Source organism: Pleurodeles waltl, chromosome 5, assembly GCF_031143425.1.
Source record: "Pleurodeles waltl isolate 20211129_DDA chromosome 5, aPleWal1.hap1.20221129, whole genome shotgun sequence".
NCBI lineage: Eukaryota > Metazoa > Chordata > Amphibia > Caudata > Salamandridae > Pleurodeles > Pleurodeles waltl.
Window position 1 is genome coordinate 424,996,302 of NC_090444.1, and position 14,861 is coordinate 425,011,162.

A 14,861-nucleotide genomic window follows, 5' to 3' on the forward strand; every position below is an offset into this window, starting at 1 on the left:
TTTTTTTTTTCTTCAAATGTTTTTGGATCCTCTGATCCCAAACAAGATTCTCAAATCCACACTGGAGTTCCTTGCTAGGATATGTGAATGCAGAAGCTAGATCACATAACAAAATATATTTCATTTTTCATTTTGAACACAGTGTGCTTCTCACACAGGCCTGGGGGTTAGGGTGTGCTTACCCAGCCCTATTATGAGCTCTTTTTTCCATGTCTCTTGTACGGAGTCCCAGAGTCCACTAATGGCTGTCACATCAATTTCTTCCAATGTTGTGGACACCAATCAGAGCCTCTCTGATCCTCTTGGGATCTGCCAATCCGTAATGACCAATGGGAGAAAAAGCTACCTTAGCAAATACGTTTTGTGCATTTTTTTAATTTTGAGATTCCAGGATATCTGCAGCTCTTCAGTGGCCCAGGCGTCAATATCTTTTTCTTAAATGTAACTTCTTCATGCCCAACCTGCACCTCTATTTGAACACTGAGGCCCATATTTATACTTTTTTAGCGCCGCATTTGCAACGCTTTTTGACGCAAAAGCGGCGCAAACTTACAAAACATAATTGTATTTTGTAAGTTTGCGCTGCTTTTGCGTCAAAAAGCGGCGCAAATGCGGTACTAAAATAGTATAAATATGGGCCTCATTTCTCAAACCTTGCTAAGTAGATTTACATCGAACAACAAAAGCACAGTCCTTGAGTAAAGTTCTAATTTTGTACCAAGTGTGGGTAATCCTACTAGGAAAAATATGTATAAAAACCTATATAGAAGGGCCAAAGACTGCTTCAGAGGTTGGGTTTCACCACCCGCCTGTTGTAAAACCACAGGATGCAAACTTCATAGACTCAATGGGCCAGGATCCAGAGGGGGGCATCACCGCTACCAGGGAAAATATGTTTAAAAACATTTAGAAGGGGCAGGATAGGGATACCCTGACCACCAAGCACTAGTGGTGTGCACCTCCTGATGCCCCACAAGGGTATGGAGTCAGGGTATCCCTACCTTGCCTCCTTATATATATTTGTAAGCATATTTTAAGGACTCAGGGTCTGACTCCACGAGCACTGTAATGACGGCCGCACCATATTTCTTCATGTTGCAGCCGCCAACCAGATTGTTTAATCCCACGCGAGTCTTGCAGGCCACACCAATTTGAATGCCTGTTTTGTTGTTTTTCTCTGTGGACCTCCTGCAGGACTCCTGAGGCAACAGATATCTATAGAATTTTAACCCTAATTTCAGTGAAACAACTGAACAGAATTACCAGAAACATGTTTTCGGAGTACAGATCTATCTTTTTGCCAAATTTGATGTTATTCTGTTCAGCAGTTCTTCCTTTATCGTTGTGTAATTTTGTATATGGTAAATGCATAGGAAAAAAAGTGTTTTGGGACCCCTGCCCTTTATCTCTGTTCCCACTTGCTGGATCACCTCAATACTTTCCAGGAGGAAGCAGAGGTAGCTGAACTTTGTTTTTGGAAACTTTTGTGAAGATTCGTTGAACAGCATCAAAGTTTTAAGCAATAAAATACATGCTCTTCCTATGGAAACATTGACTCATGTATGATGGGACCGCCACTGCAAAGCTGTTCAGGCCAGTATTTCTCAGTTTCACACTTGAGTTTGAAATCTTTAGACACTAAGGCGTATGCTTTGTCAAGTTCATTGGGGAGTTAGCTGTGGTACATTGAACTTCTCATTCACATTTGGCATCACATTACACTCCACAAAATGCCCATGAGAAACACTGATAGCGATGATTCTGTTTTGCAAATTAGAATGTGCTCATGATTCAAAACCCTATGTTCGCCCTTTTCAACATGTTTTTCCAACCCAAATTTATCTAGGGTGAATTTAAAATCTCAAATTGGATCCAAACATTGCTTGGGTCCAATTTGACATTTACAGAAAAAAAATCAGAGTGACCCTTCAAATGTCCGTATTGTTGCCTGCAAACATGTTTTACCAATCTGAATAAAACTATAAACATCTCATGCTGAAAAATGCCCAAAGGACAAAAAATAATCTGACTATACTCTCTATGAATATATCCCTGAAATTGTTGACCACTATGCCTCACCACCTTCTAGACAACTTTTACAAATGTCTAAAAGATTAAGGTCCATTCTGGAGTTTTCTGGATAGCTAGATAACATACATTTAAATGCTATTGTCTAAATTTATAATATGCATATCTAATGGTTATGATTAAAATCTGATTTGGACTTGGCCGTACTGGATCTACGCTGGGCACATCCAGGGTTGGACTGGAAACCAAAATCAGTCCAGGCAAACGTTAATACCAGCCCAGCCCTGAAGGAGGCTGCACCATTAATGGTGCAAAGGGGGCATGCAAGTCAGGGTAGCCCACCCTGCTGGATAAGCAGTCCCCATTGCCTACAGAGGAACATGCCAGAATGATGAAATGGCCAATATGCATTGATGTTCAGGTAAACAGCTCAAAGTTCAACAAAAATCAGATGCCTTCAGAGCTGGTCAATGTCCATTGCGAAAAAGATAACACAGAGTGTAAATGATTGGCAGACAACTTCTTGATTCCTTCCAATCTGGCTTCAGACAAAACAGAAATTGACCTCTTGCAAATTGTGGATGATGGTATCTTATTCCTTGACTCAGGTATCTCCTGTCTGCTTGTTCTTTTGGACCTTTCGACTGTCTTTGATAGAGTCAGCCACAGTGATCTGATTAAAATGCTGGAGGAACAGGTAGGAAACAATGGTGCAGCCATAAACTGATTCTATTCATATTCGTCAAAATGATCACTACTAGTTAAAGTAGGGAGCTTTGTCTCTAGCAAATCTGAGCCAAAACAAGAAGTTCCTATCTTCAACCTTGGTTAATCTAAATGTTAAACCACTTGGAGAGAATCTGACTGGCTCTGGAATTCTTCATCATCCATGTGTGCATGATAAGGCACTCTCTACAATGAACTATAGGAATTCTCTATGAGGCTAAAGTTAGCTTCTTATTCAGCCAGCATCGCATTCGCAAGCTAAAGTTAGCTTCTAATTTGGCCAGCATCTTAATTGTTGGTGAAGGTTACCATCTTATTTGGCCAGCATCTCATTAAGCCAGTACTTTTTTTGGCCTTAATTAATTTATGTAACTCCATACTATCAGATTCTGCATTGCCATACTATGAATATGTTGTTTTTCATTCACAACATTTACCACTATTACGTCCATTAGGATTTAATGTGACACAAGCAACCTTTCCATCAAAACATGGGACAACTTCGCCACCTTAAAAATTCATATTCATCTTAAGAAATTAAGCACCCCTTAACAATACCTGTATGTAAATTGTCTGAGCTGATCATAATTTGTGGCACGATATGGATCGCACTAACCTCAAGGCATCCAGAAGCACTTCTCTCAGAATAAGTAATCATACCTTTCCTGTAGGAAAGTCACCTTGCTTCACAAATATTTTAAACACACTACATCCCCCTACAAGCTCAAAAACGACTTACACTCAGTTAAGCAAAGTTTCCACCTGTGCCTACTGAGCCACCATCAAGCCAATTAATCAGTACGAATAAGTAACCACCCTTTCTCCCAAGATCAACTTGGCTCACTAATTTTCATCTTTATCCTATCAAAGGGTGCACCTTTCCTCACTCCCTATATGTAAATTGTTTGAGTTGAGCACAATTTGTCACAACAACAGGTGGCACCAAACGGCGTGCCCTCACCTTAATGTATTCCTAATCAGTTATGTCTGAATAGGTAATTGCAGTTCCCTTATAGGAAAATTACATTGCTCACAAATATTTATGATGTTTTTCAAACACACCTTATCCCTTTACAAGCTGCATAAGGATTTAACCTGAGCCAAGCAAAGTTTCCACCTGTGCCCAGGGTGCCACTTTCCAGCTAATGCATTTTTTTGGAATTACAGACAAATAAGTAACCATCCTTTCTCCTATCACAATCAACTTGGTTCACCAGTTTTCATATTGAAACCAATAAAGGAGCTCCCCTCAACACTACCTATATGTAACTTACCTGAGCATAGCAAAGTTTGTCACAAGTATCACCAAAGTGGTTGCCCTTGCCTCAATGCCTTCCTGTGGAGTTACATCCAAATAAGTAATTGTGGTTCTCTTATGGGAAAAACACATTGGCTCACAAATATGTATTTTGTTTTTCAAACACAATACATCCCCCCTACAAGCTCCAGAAGGATTTAGGCTGAGCCAAGAAACCTGTCCACCTGTGTCCACTGTGCAACTTTCAAGCCAATGCATTCTTATGGAGTTGTAAAAGAATAAGTAACCATCCTTTCTGCGATCAAGATCAACTTGGCTCACCAATTTACATCTTGAGCCTAACACAGACAGCGCCACTCCACACTACCTGTACGCAAATTGCCTGAGCCGAGCAAAATTTGTCACAACGGGTGGCACCAAACTGGCTGCCCTTACCTCAATGCATTCCCATGGAGTTGTATCCAAATAAGTAATTGTGGTTCTGTTATGGGAAGAGCACAGGTGATAAAAGAATATGTATTATGTTTTTTAAACACACCACATTTCACTTGGTGCTCCAGAAGGATTTAGCCTCAGCCAAGCAATGTTTCCACCAGAAGCATAGGCCCACTGAGCCACCCACTTGCCAATATATTCCTATAGCGCTATAGACGAATAAGAAACCATCCTTTCTCCCATGAGGATCAAGTTGGCTCACCAGTTTTCATCTTGATCCTAATAAAGGGAGCTCCCCTTTACACTAACTATATGTAAATTGCCCGAGCCAAGTGAAATTTGTCACAACAGATGGCATCAAACTGGTTGCCCTGGCCCAAAGCATTCCTTGGAGCTACAACTGAATAAGTAATTGTGGTTCTCTTATAGGAAAACACATTGGCTCACAAATATGTATTTTGTTTTTCAAACACACCATATTCCCCTACAAGTGCCATAAGGATTTAACTTCAGTCAAGCAACGTTTCCACCTCTGCCCACTGTGCAAATTTCAATTCCAATGCATTCTTATGGCATCATAGATGAATAGTTAACCACCATTTCTCCCATCAAGATCAACTTGGTCACCAGTTTTCACATTCATTCTAATAAAGGAAGCGTCTGTCTTTAGTACTTGTATATAAATTGTTTAAGCCAAGCATAATTTGTTACAACCAATGACACCAAATTGGGTGCCTCACCTAAATGTATTCCAAGCAATTATGTCTGAATAAGTAATTGCAGCTCTCTCATAAGAAAATCATATTGACTTACAAATGTGTATGATCTTTTTCAAACATACCTCATCCCCCTAGAAGCTTCATAAGGATATAGCCTGAGCCAAGCAATGTTTCCATCTGTGCCCACTGTGCCACATTCAAGCCAATCTATTCCTATAGAGATGAATAAGGAACCATCATTTAGCCCATCAAGTCCAACTTGGCTCACCAATTTTCATACCGATTCAAATAAAGGGAGCATCACTCTTTAGTACTTGTATTTAAATTGTCTGAGCTGAGCAGAATTTGTTCAAACATGTGCAACCAAAATGGGTGCCCTCACCTCAATGCATTTCTGTAGAGTTACATCAGAATAAGTAATTGCAGTTCTCTTATAGGAAAAACACATTGGTTCATCAATATATGTGATGTTTTTCAAACACACCGCCTTCCTCTACAAGCTTCATAAGGATTTAGCCTGAGCCAAGCAATGGTTCCACCTGTGTCCACGGTGCCACCCTCATGCCAATGCATTGCTATGGAGTTATTAATGAATAAGTAACATTCTGTTCTCCCAAGAAGATTACCTTGGCTTACTAATATTCATATTTCTTGTAATAAAGGAAGCATACCTCTACAATTCCTATATGTAAATTATCACAACAGGTGGCACCATTCTGGTTTCCCTCACATCAACTTATTCCTATGCAGTTACATTTGCATAAGTGATCATTGTTCCCTTCTAGAAAGTCACATTGGCTCACAAACAATAGTATTGTTTGTCAGTAACACTACACTTGCCTACAAGATTCATGAGGATCCATGAGGATTTATCCCAAGCCAAATCATTTTTCCACCTGGACCCACTGTGCCACCCTCAAGCCAATGTATAGCTAAGAAGTTATAGATGAATAAGGAACTGTCTTTCCCCCCATGAAGATCAACCTCACTCACAAATATTTGTATTGATCTTAATAAATGGAGCACTGCAAGGCTGAAAATATGGGAGTATTGATCCAGATGTAGGACAGAGGCTCAAAACATAAACAATTGTTGGATTATAGCTTGTGTGTTTGGAATTGAAAACAAATTGACAGTCACAGCTACTGGTCAGGTTCCATGCTGAAAATGTTTGGATACCGGGAGGCTCAAGTTCTTGTCAAAAGACCTTGGAGACTTTCTAGACAAGAAGATGTTAATTGCAAAAAATCCTCTGTGCATTGCCGTATCCACAAAATGAATACCTTCCATGAAAGTTTGTCTACAGTACATATGCAAAGTATACTTCTGTTGCAGACTCCCATGCAATTAAGATGCAATAACTGCTCCAGGACTAACACCTTTACTGTCCTAGGAGACAACACCAACAAAGTGCAGTCAACAATGTAGTCAGACAGCTACTGCCTGCAATTGGTATACAAATATTCCTCCGTTATCACACTCACATGCTATACAGCATCCAAGCAAAGGACCACAGCAACTTCACTAGAATATGTTTCATATGTGAGGATTCACTTGCTCAGGTTGCACAAATATCGCTTATGTGTATGTTTTATACATAATGAAGCTGCATTGGTAGGAATTTAGAGACATTTGTAAATGACACATGAATGAAATAATACTTGTGATTTACTTCAAATCAAATCAAATCAAAAACATTTATAAAGCGCGCTACTCACCCGTGAGGGTCTCAAGGCGCTAGGGGGAAGGGGTTACTGCTGCTCGAAGAGCCAGGTCTTGAGTTGCCTCCGGAATGCGAGATGGTCCTGGGTGGTCCTGAGGTTGGTGGGGAGGGAATTCCATGTCTTGGCCGCCAGGTAGGAGAAGGATTTCCCACCTGCCGTGGTGCGGCGGATGCGAGGGACGGCGGTGAGTGCGAGGTTGGCGGAGTGAAGCTGACGGGTGGGTGTGTAGAAACTGAGGCGACGGTTGAGGTATTCGGGTCCCTTGTTGTGGAGGGCTTTGTGTGCATGGGTGAGGAGCCGGAAGGTGATCCTTTTGTTGACGGGAAGCCAGTGCAGGTGTCTCAGGTGGGCGGAGATGTGGCTGTTGCGGGGTATGTCGAGGACGAGGCGGGCGGAGGCGTTTTGAATTCGTTGCAGGCATTTCTGGAGTTTAGCCGTGGTTCCTGCGTATAGGGTGTTGCCGTGGTCCAGGTGGCTCGTGACGAGGGCGTGGGTCACGGTCTTTCTGGTGTCGGCGGGGATCCAACGGAAGATCTTTCGGAGCATGCAGAGGGTGAGGAAGCAGGAGGATGATACGGCGTTGACTTGTTTGGTCATGGTGAGAAGAGGGTCCAGGATGAATCTGAGGTTGCGTGCGTGGTCTGAGGGGGTAGGAGCGCTGCCAAGGGCCGTGGGCCACCAGGAGTTGTCCCAGGCGGACGGGGTGTTTCCGAGGATGAGGACTTCTGTTTTGTCTGAGTTCAGTTTCAGACGGCTGAGTTTCATCCATTCTGCGACGTCTCTCATTCCATCTTGCAGGTTGGTCTTGGCGCTGGTGGGGTCCTTGGTGAGGGAAAGTATCAGCTGGGTGTCGTCGGCGTAGGAGGTGATGTTGATGTTGTGTTTGCGTACGATGTCGGCGAGGGGGCTCATGTAGACATTGAAGAGAGTCGGGCTGAGCGAGGAGCCTTGTGGGACGCCGCAGATGATCTCTGTGGGGTCTGAGTGGAAAGGTGGGAGGTAGACTCTTAGGGAGCAGTTGGAGAGGAAGGAGGTGATCCAGTCCAGGGCCTGACCTTGGATCCCGGTGGAGCGGAGGCGGGATATTAGGGTTCGGTGGCAGACGGTGTGGAAGGCAGCCGAGAGGTCGAGGAGGATGAGGGCAACTGTTTCTCCGTTGTCCATCAGAGTTTTGATGTCGTCTGTGACTGAGATGAGGGCGGTTTCTGTGCTGTGATTGGCTCGGAATCTGGACTGAGAGGGGTCGAGTAGGTTGTTGTCTTCCAGGAAGTTGGTAAGTTGCTTGTTGACGGTCTTCTCTATGACTTTGGCGGGGAAGGGGAGGAGCGAGATGGGGCAGAAGTTCTTCAGGTCACTGGGGTCTGCCGTAGGTTTCTTCAGTAGGGCGTTGATTTCTGCGTGTTTCCAGCTCTCGGGGAAGGTGGCAGAAGCAAACGAGCTGTTGATGATGGTCTGGAGATGCGGGGCGATGATGTTGTCGGCTTTGTTGAAGATGAAGTGTGGGCAGGGGTCCGAGGGGGCACTGGAGTGGATGGCGTTCATGGTGGCTTTGGTCTCTTCCGTGTTGATGTGAGTCCAGGCGTTGAGGGTGATGGCTGGGGTTGTAGGTCCTGTGGAGGTTGGCTGGGTCTGATGTCCGAAGCTGTCGTGTAGGTCGGTGATCTTACGATGGAAGAAGGTGGCGAGGGAGTTGCAGAGGTCTTGTGAGGGCGTGATGGCGTTGACGTTAGGGTTGGAGAGCTCTTTGACAATGTTGAAGAGTTCTTTGCTGTTGTGAGTGTTCTTGTCCAGTCTGTCTGTGAAGGAGTTTCTTTTGGTGGCGCGGATCAGTTGGTGGTGTTCACGGGTGGCGTTCTTGAGGGCAGACATGTTATCTGCGGTGTGGTCCTTGCGCCAGGCTTCCTTGAGGGTGTCTGTGAACCAGAGAGGTTTCTTGGTGTTGGTCTGTCTTGGGAGGCGTCTGAGGGGAGCGAGGTTGTCTGTGCAGTTGGTGATCCAGTACTTGTGTTTTGTCATGTGCTGTGTCTGCTGTCTTTGGAGTTGATGTGTCTAGTTAATATGCATGTACAACTAGTAATTATATAGTTCACAAACAAACATCTCATAAAACAAATCCATTTTGCATTCAAGTGCTTTCTGTCAGGTTTTAGGGTAGAGAATGAGTGGAGGAAAAATAGTCATTTTACAAACCATCAGTTTGCTACTCCAGAAGTGTTGTTTTTACATACAAACAAATGTGGTGATATTTAAAAATATTTACTCATATGTTGCATGCATACATAGTTGCTATTTGTCTCTAGTCTCTGATAAAAAAAAAAAAACACAACCAAAATGTTATATAAAGTAAAAACAAATAGCTGTAGATGATTGTTGCTTCCAACATAATTGTAAACAGAGTTTATGTTCTCTTCATAATTTGCAAGTGTTTGCTTCACTTCTATTTCTTCCATGCTGAGTATCTTTGCTTTACTATATCCTTTTGTACACGTTCACTTTCAGCCACTGATTTGCTGCCTTTGTATCTTGAACCTTTCTCTTTCCTTGTAAAATGAAGAATTGTATGTAAAAGTTTAAATATCAAGTAACAAAATTTAGGGCCTGATTACGATTTTGGCGGTCAGAAACCCAACCGCCAGACCCATGGTAAGGAGACCGCCGCTGAGTTGGTCTCCCCACCAGCCCCATTACAAGTTTTCAACTGGGCTGTTTGGCAGAAACCAGGGTATCCGCTAGTCAGCCCAGTGAGTCTTCGGACCACCACACTCGTAATTGGGCCCTTAATGTTTTGCCTCAGTGTCTTTTCATAGCACATTTGCTTTTAGAAACTATATAAAGCCAGTCTCTGCATAGTACAGGGTTCTGCAAAGTCGGTCCTGGAGAGCCGGGTCCATGCCAGATTTTTAGCATATCCACATTTAGAATAAAGATGTTCCAGAAATCTACATTTTTCTAAATGTGGATATGCTAAAAATCTGGCATGGACCTATCTCTCCAGGTCCGACTTTGCAGAACCCTGGCATAGTTCATCCTACCAGCAGATCTGAGACCAAATGTGGGCCGGACCGTTTCTCCATTATGAGTGAGGCAAATTACCAGATTTGTTTGATGAATTCAGATATTTGGGATCAGTACTATGAAATAAATGGTCTTGTGAACAGCTTTAACATCTGTCTGAATTTATCCTGTCAAATTATTTCCAGATCTTTGCCATTATAGGAGCAACCTTACAATATCAAATGTGGCTTTGCTGGTGTTCCTCACTAACTAAGAGACTGGGAAGTTAGTCTGAGATGTAAGGGAGAGACTGCCAAGCATCTCGACTCTCCAGATAGCTTGGTTGAGCAGGCAATGCCTTGCTTGACCCGAGGTAGAGGACCACACAATGATTGCAGCTGCAATAATGACGGAATGTTGAGCGAAAGTGTAGTAAGATGGTGCTTCATTGATGTAAAAGGTCCAAATATAATTAAGTAACAACATAACACAATAAAATTCAGTTGCAACACTGGACAACTAACTTACACACTGAGGGCCAGATTCACAGAGGTAAAATGCATGTGTAATTTTACTCTTTTTTGGTATTCACAAACAAGAATTGCAATTTAGTGGAGATATCAAAAAGGAGTAACTTACACAAACGTGTATGTTTACCTTTGTGAATCAGGCCCACTATGATCTGATTGCAATTTATGAATCTGAATACTGCCCCGTTCATAGAACAAACATTGTACACAAGATTGTGATCTCCCTCCCCAATCATGCCAAGTCTCCAAACATTGTTTACAGTTGCTACCCAATCATAACTACTAGAAAAAATAAAAATATGCACAGCACAATGGGGAAACCTGTAAAGGAAGGGAAGACAATCTTACAGCAGTAAAATCAAGTTTCTGATTTATTGTTCAGAGTTATGGGATCGCAAAGATATGCTTATCTTCCATTTTGGGGTAATTATTTGACAGTTGTTCGAACAATTTTGCTCTCTAGACCAGATGGTTGTTTGATCCACAAGAGTATTCGCTGTGTATGTTGAAAGGCATGAGGGCCTACACTAGAACAATACATCTGCTTTACAGATGTTTGAATTCAGCTTGTACATAATTCAGCAAGTTGCTAGAGCTCTGAAATGCAAGGCAGGGGACAACGAAGTGTGGCATGGGTATAGCTCTTCCAACTCCCAAGCCCTTTCAGAATGGTTATGAACCCAAGCACAGTATTGCAATGTAGAGTCATTTGAAATCAATGGTAGGAACACTTGGCCCCTGCAGTTTAGAGATGAACATTGGTTTCCTAATTTTAAAAGTATATAGATTTCTTCCAACACCTTAGAGTAAGCAAGGCATAACAAAGTGATGAGAGAATATCAGAAACCAAAATATTGTGGGAAAAAATATAATGTCAAGAAAACAGAGGACAAAAATATTGTGAAGGTAAGTCTCTATAGGTATGCAAAGTTTTACTATATATAATGCCACATATATGTACCTTGATTTTACACATATATATATATATATATATAAATCATCAAACAAAGGTGGTTCCAAGGAAGCGCGCTCTAGCTGCTGGTGAAAGCGATTGAGGTTAACCACATATCCCTGATTATGAATCACCAAAACGTTCGCTGCACTGCACGCGTTTCGACAAACAGTCTTTTTCAAGTGGATTCCAAGAATAAGTGAGTCCTTTGTAGTTTCCTTCACCTTTTATAGCTTGTGTACGAGCATTCTGGGAATTGTAGTACATTCTTTTAATTATTAGTCGCTTGGCATAGTGCTATATTATATTCAATTGTTTTGAAAACTTTCCCAGTTCAGTACCCCTGCTGTGATAATTTTGGCTTTATTTGCAAGCTCCTGAGCCCAGTACTCTCTGGATCCATTTTCAGATACGGGCCGCATCGACATCCCAGGATTTCCTCCAAACCGGTTTGTTCCATTCCTAGAACAAACAAGTAATTTGTCACCACGATGTGCGTCATTAAAGCGCATTTAAGAGTTTTCATCTCTATAAGTGTTTTTCACGCAAGGATTAGTATCCCCATGACGCCATCCCAGTTTACCTTCTCGAGTTCTGGTGTCGGGCGCTGTCGCCATAAACAAAATATAATGTCAAGAATACCGAGGACAAAAATATTGTGAAGGTAAGTCAAAAATTTTCTAGCTTTCGCGTCAAGAATTTTCAATTCTATTAAGGACACGGAGGCGAGGATTATGCTTCTCTCTCAATGCTTTATTTTTACAGCAGCCAATCACAAGAGAGTAACTAAAAACAAAACATATCCCATCATTCAATGGAAGGCGTCATAACCATAGAGACCAGTACTGTATATAAGCTCACGAGGATAAAGCACTTCCTCTTTCTTTGCGGATGCTGAACAAAATTCAACAAAACAGTCAATAACAGTCAATAACTGGATCCAAATGAAATCCAAGAATCACGTTGAAAAGAGGGACCAGGAATCCAACGGAAAACAGACCGAGAATCCCACGAACGTCCAGATCCTCATAGTTTCTGTTCAAAACCTAGAGGACACAAACAAAAGCTAGTCATAGACCACGGAAAAGAGATCATAAACTCTTATACAAAGGGAGGGCATACAATTCAATCACAGTGAAAAGTAAAACATAAAAAATACTTAACTCTTAAGTATGTTAATCTCTGTAATCCGGGTGGGATAATCCTCGCCTCCGTGTCCTTAATAGAATTGAAAATTCTTGACGCGAAATCTAGAAAATTTTTGATTCTATGTCAGGACCGGAGGCTTCGTATTATGCTAGTTCAAAGCTGACTAACCACAATTGACGCGATATCTACAATAGGTTTATAATAGAAAGTCTTAAAAGTAGACTCAGCGGACCAGTCTGCCGCTCTCATAATGTCTTCTAGTCTGGCTCCAAGAGAAAAAGCCTTCGAAGCCATAGCTCCACGGACCGAATGGGCTCCAAAAACGGAGACGTCAATGCCCGCTTCAGACAAAATCCACCTAATCCATCTCGCTAGAGTAGCAGAGGAAACGGGATTAAAAGGTTTATTAAGAGCACTCAAAAGTTGACCCCCGGGGTCTCTCCGGAATCCCTCTGTAGACGCTTCATAAGCCTTCAGACACTGAACTAAACAAAGTTTAGTATTGTGCGGAAAAGAGGGATAGGAGATCGAAGAAGTACCTGTCTTAGTACGACGGGAAATCAAAAAGGAAACCCCAGAAGGAGTAAAACTCCTTTCCGATAGATCCAGAGCTTTAATGTCAGATACTCTTTTACATGAAACAAGACATAGAAGTAAAGTAAGTTTGGCCGACAATTGCTTACGAGATAAGAATTCATTGTCAGGCCAAGAAGAAATAAAAGACAGGACCGTGTTAACATCCCAAAGGGAGGAGTAACGCGGGAGGGGAGGATTAGTAAGCCGGATACCTCTCATCAGTTTACAAACCACAAAGTGTTCTCCTATAGGTTTACCTGACACCGGAACATGGCCCGCCGATATGGCAGATCGATAATTGTTAATAGATCTGTACGCGAGGCCTGCAGCTGCCAAGGAGGCCAGAAAGTTGACTACTAGATTGACATCTGCTTTAATGGGATCGGAATCCCGTTCCGAACACCAAGTAACCCAACGCTTCCATGCAGAGGCATAGCGTTTGTGTGTACCAGAGGACCATGCCTGGAGGATAAGCTTTGAAGCTTGTTCTGAGATACCTGGCAAAAGCCATTGTCTCCGGAAAGTTTCCATGCCACTAGTTGTAGCTGGCCTGACAACATCAGAGGATGAGGATTCCCCAGAGGGTCCAGCAACAGGTTGAGCTGGTGCGGAATCAACAGCGGAAAGTCGCACAACAGCTCGAGAGCTAGAGGAAACCATGCCTGAGCTCTCCAAAGGGGGGTCACCAGAGCAATCCCTACACGCTGGCGTCGAACCTGGGATAGAACTCGAGGAATCATGTTGAAAGGAGGAAACGCATATCCCAGATGGAGAGACCAGTCCTGAAGGAAGGCATCCGTGGCTGTCGCCTCCGGATCCGGCCTCCAACTGAAGAACAACGGAAGTTGTCGGTTCAGGCGTGAGGCAAAGAGGTCGATGGAAAAGGGACCCCACAACTGGTGGAGGTGACAAAACACCTGAGGAAGGAGCCTCCAGTCGCTGCCATCCCGCAGAAACCTGGAGTTCCAATCCGCCACTGTGTTGTCCACGCCTGGGAGATGTTCCGCAATCACAGAAATGCGGTGCTGAAGACAGAACTGCCAAAACTCCTTGGCAATCTGAGCAAGAATCGGAGATCTCGTACCACCCAGTTTGTTCACATATCTGACCGCAGATATGTTGTCCATCCTCAAAAGGATGCAACAGTCTGATTTCAGGGGAGACAGACTCCGAATTGCAAAAGAACCGGCCAGAAGTTCCAGACAATTGATGTGGAGGCGGAGTTCCTCCTGGGACCAACGACCGCCCGTGGACAGAGCACTGCAGCGTGCTCCCCAGCCCCACCTGCTGGCGTCCGCCTCTAGTATCACATCTGGCGAAGAGCCGAATATCGCCCGACCATTCCAAGCGTCCATGTGGTCCAGCCACCATTGGATCTCCGATCGGGCTTCCTCCGACAGAGGAATCTTGTCTGAGTACGATAGACCCTTCTGAAGGTGGGAAATTTTGAGACGTTGAAGGGCCCGGTAATGAAGAGGGCCCGGGAAGATGGCCTGAATCGAGGATGACAAAAGACCTACCATCCGGGCTAAGCTCCTCAAAGACACATACTGTTTCGACAACAGAAGACGCAACTCCTTCTTGATGTTGCGGATCTTCTGGGCCGGAAGGATCAGAAGGGAACGAATAGAGTCTATTTGGAACCCCAAGAATTCCATCTGCTGGGATGGGACAAGGCAAGATTTGGGCTGATTGATGAGAAATCCCAGACTCTGAAGAAGATTGATTGCCCAGGACAAGTGTTCCCGGAGAATCCACAGGTCTTGAGCC